The following is a 4,559-nucleotide window of genomic DNA, read 5'->3' as shown; positions in this document are numbered from 1 at the left end:
GGGACAGCAAACCACGAAAAATATACGAAGTGAAAAATCTGAAGTGATAACTGCTTTGTATTACTAATTAACTGTGATAATTAAAACTGCATGACTATATAAAGAAATATTTCAGCAATATTATTTTGTATAAAGTCCAATATTGTTGTGAACTGAAAAATCTTGAAGTGATAACTGATTTGTATTTACCAATAAACTGTGATGATTAAAACTTAATAAATATATAGATTTATATTAAATATTTGTCGCCTATTTACAATTTCAACCTCGATAACACTAAATTTTGGAGACCCATAGATCTCTGTTGGGACCCATAGAATTTTGAGCATGCGAGTCCCCGGGACCCATCACTTTTCAGAGGTAAAATGAACACTGCTAATTTCTAAAAATGTAAGCATAAAAGTTCAATTAGAAAGATAACCAATTGAAGATCCTGTGGAATATAGAAGGAATAATTTTTAAAACAAGATGCAAGATTTAAGAGAATTGTTGCAGAGATGTAGAAAGAACTGAATTTTACACATATAAATTCAGATTATCTTTTTCGTGTATTAACTTTTTCAATCATTTTTATGTCTCTGTAAGAGTCAACTATTGTGCATCACACCAATAACCTGCTATCTCAATGGGCTGTGTGCACACAGCATCTCCGCAAACTACACTAAGGGTTGCCAAAATTTTTTACTTTCATAATAGCTTTCCTCATAAATTAACGTATAATGTATAGTACAAACCTATGCCTCATTCTTAAGTCTCTTGCAGACTCCCAACAGATTTCCAGCCAGAATTGGCCGGTATTTGGCTCCATCCATCCTCCCACCAACTCCAACGATCTTCCCAGTCCCTGCTAAAGAAAGCATCCTCAGAGCATGACGCTGCCACCACCATGTTTGACAGTGGGGATCATATTTTCAGGGTGATGTGCAATGAGACTCTTGTGCCAACACTTCGTAATCAAAAAAGTTCAACTTTGGTCTCATCTGACCAAAGCACCTTGTTATTTTTGTCTCCCATGTAGCTTCTTGCTAACTCCATGGAGGGGGCGGCAGTAGCTCAGGAGGTAAAGCGCTCGTATCTCAGGAGGAAGAGCGCTCGTCTTGGGATCAAGGGATCCCATTTCGAATCCCGGCTTGTCCGTGTTACATGTCGAAGTGTCCTTGGGCAAGACACTGAACCGCTAATACCCCCAATAAGCAGGTTAGCGTCTTACATGGCTGCAATACAAGGCCGCTATTGGGAAATGTGAAGCACACTGTAAAGCGCTTTGGGAAGTCATTGACTTGAGATCATTTCATTTCATTTCCAAATGGGCTTTTTTTATGGTATTCTTTCATAAAAGGCTTTCTTTTTGCCACTCTTTCATTGTGAATTTCCCTTCGGGGATGAATAAAGTATCTATCTATCTATCTATCTATCTATCTATCTATCTATCTATCTATCTATCTATCTATCTATCTATCTATCTATCTATCTGTCTGTCTGTCTATCTATCTATCTATCTATCTATCTATCTATCTATCTATCTGTCTGTCTGTCTATCTATCTATCTATCTATCTATCTATCTATCTATCTATCTATCTATCTATCTATCTATCTATCTATCTATCTATCTATCTATCTATCTATCTATCTATCTATCTATCTAAAGGGCAGATTTATTCAGAGTACGACTAATAGTTCTCTTTTGCACAGATTGTTCCACCTCAGGTTTGTATGTCTGCAGGCCACCCAATGTGATAATGGAACTCTTGGTTGCTTCTTCAGAAGAACGTCCAGGTCTTGGTTAGGTTTGCAGTGATTTTTATACTCCCTCCATTTTCTTGTATCTCATTACTGCTTGAAGGTTTCCCCAAGTTGATCCCAGACCTGCCTGGTGTATTCTTTGGTCTTCATAATTGTTACATAATGTCATGGTTGCCATGGCGCCCAATTGACCCCGCCCGTGTGGCGCCAGCTGCGGCTCGTTAACAGATTGGGTTTCTATCTACTTTAAGCTCAGCGCTGTCACGCTTCCCTTGTCAGCCCTTTAACAAACCTCTGTCCCGCAAAACGTGGGTTTTGACTCGGTCCCATTTTCCTGTTTGTATTCTTTGTCCGGTAATGTGCCCGTTTATTTTTGTCCTGTTTAATATCGTTTTCGAGTTCATTCTCGTTTATTTTTGTCCTGTTTATTATTGCCTCCAGTTTTCGTTCCCGTCTAGTTTGTCCTGTTTAGTTTTATCTATCCTGTCTGTCCCGTCCAGTCTGGTATCGACCCCATCTGTCCGATATCAACTCGGGCAATTGGAATTGATCTCGTCGGTCTGTGGCTTCCTGTCTTTCCACACCAGACCGCTGTCTAACTTGCATGACTCCCAATTTCCCGTAAATAAAAGGCTTGTGTGAGATACGTCATGCGTTTGGGTCCTGATCCTGTTCTGGTTCATGACACATAATGCTGTCTGTTCAGGTGCGTTTATTCTGAGACTTCATGACACACAGTTGCACTTTGTCATTATTAGTCATTTAGGTCCACATTGGATCAATGCTTTTGCTAGGGACTGTAAGAATTAGAATACAGGTGTCAAACAGGCGGCCCGCTAAGGGATTGAATCCGGCCCGCGAGACAACACTCAGAGAGGCGCAAGAGAAAAACAAGCTGCAGGTTGAAATATGTCAACTTGATGTTGCCAAAGCCAGGTGCCTCTCACAAAGACACTTTACTTGTATTTATTTCTCTCTCTCTCTTTCTCTCTCTCTCTTTCATTTCCACCCCTTTTCTCCCACTCTGTCTCGGTCTCTTTCACTCTCTGTGTCTCTTTTTCTCTTCCTTTGTTGCTCTTTGTCTCTTTCTCTCTCTGTGTCTTTTAACCTCTTTTGCTTTAACTTCCTTTTATACTTTTCTCTCTTTTCTCTTTCTCTCCTCATACCCTTTTCTCTCCTTCTGTCTTTCTATTTCTCTTTGGATTTCTTTCTTCCTCTCCCTTTCTTCCCCCCTTCTCTCACGACTTTTTCTTGTTTCTTACGCCCTCCCACTCTCTCTCTTTTTCTTTCTTTGTACCGCCCTCTCTCCTTTTTCTTTTTCTTTCTCTTTAATCTACTAGTCCGGCCCCCGACAGAATGTTTGTTCTATAGTGTGGCCCCCGAGTTCAAGTGAGTTTGACACCCCTGCATTAGAACAACATAACCACAAATACATGCTCACTTACTCCAAAATTGGGAAATGCCAACTTTGACGATGCCAATACAGGATATTATATGAGTCTGACCGGAGAATTGCAGAATGCAAAACCTTCTCCTCCCACGCGTGACACAGCTCATCATGAGGCTCTCACTGACGTCCGTAAATAACCACCCACTGTCTGTGTTCTACGTGAGATGAGTGGATGACACAACTCTTTACCAAAAATCGGCAGCAGTCGTGCCCACACACATGCTGGCTACTAGCGAATGGCTCAATGTGTTCCCTAGCTGATTGCATTTTCCTCGGCTCGCTGTTATTGCTTCTGAAAAAGAGGTCTGAAATGGAATCGATTAGAGTGTTTGAGTTTCTATTTTCTAAAAAAGTAAATTGCAGTTTGGCTTAGAAAACCTAATGATTAATGAGAAAATTAGGAATTAGTTACAGTCAATGTTCCCTCTAATTTTCCACGGGTCTGAGCGTTCACACAAAGTCGGTGTGCAACGCTTGAAACAGCGGTGAGCAACCATAATCCCAAGTGTGGCAAGATAATTAATTATCAAACATGTCCAAAACTTGACATCAAGTTACATTTTTCTGAGTTTCCGGCAATTCAAAATTATTTTTCTCTTTTGAATAAATTGACTCATGTACTATTGCAATGGTTGTACGGCCTACAAATCACATTTTTAGTGGAAGTACAATGTTGGCAACAAGATTCACTTGGTATAATTGGAAATTATTTGAATGCAACACAAACTTTTTCTTCTTTTTTCCGTGTTTTTTTCTACTTTTTTTTTTAATTCCTTTAAAAAAAAATCTCATTGTGTTTATTTTTTCCGAGCTGTTACTTTTTTGTTTTTGTTCTCTGTTTACTTTTTTCCTACATTTCTTTCTTTTCTTTTTTTCTGTCTTTTTTCTAAATTTTTCCTTATTTTTTTCTCTTCCTTTTGTTTCTTTTTTTGTTCAGCTTTTCACTACTTTTTCATTCTGGTATTTTTTTCTTTTTTGTTCTATTCCCCCGTTCCTTTAAGTCATTTTGTGCATAGTTTTACATAATATTTGGTCCTGTTGGGATTAAAGAAGCAAAAACAACCTGAAGAGCCGTTTAGGACCCGAAAGAGCCAGTTCCTTTTAGTGAGCCAAGCCGAAGAAGCCGGTTCGTGACAAACTCTACTAACTTTACTCAACTTCGTTCTACTTCGACTCGACTTCAAAATACCGCATTTAGGACACAACGTCAAGGGAACCCGTGTATTTTTACCTTCATGCACCGTAACTTTGACTTAAGTCGCTTCTTAATTAGTAATTTTGAGCCCTCTATTTTGTGCGCTGGCTAGATGTTCTTGTGCGCAGAGAATGTGCGAGCAGTGCGCAATTGTGCACGCGCGCAGCTTA

This window comes from Urocampus carinirostris, chromosome 3 (assembly GCF_059441175.1).
Source record: "Urocampus carinirostris isolate Australia breed hairy pipefish chromosome 3, RoL_Ucar_1.0, whole genome shotgun sequence".
Lineage (NCBI taxonomy): Eukaryota > Metazoa > Chordata > Actinopteri > Syngnathiformes > Syngnathidae > Urocampus > Urocampus carinirostris.
Note: the sequence above shows the minus strand (reverse complement) of the source record.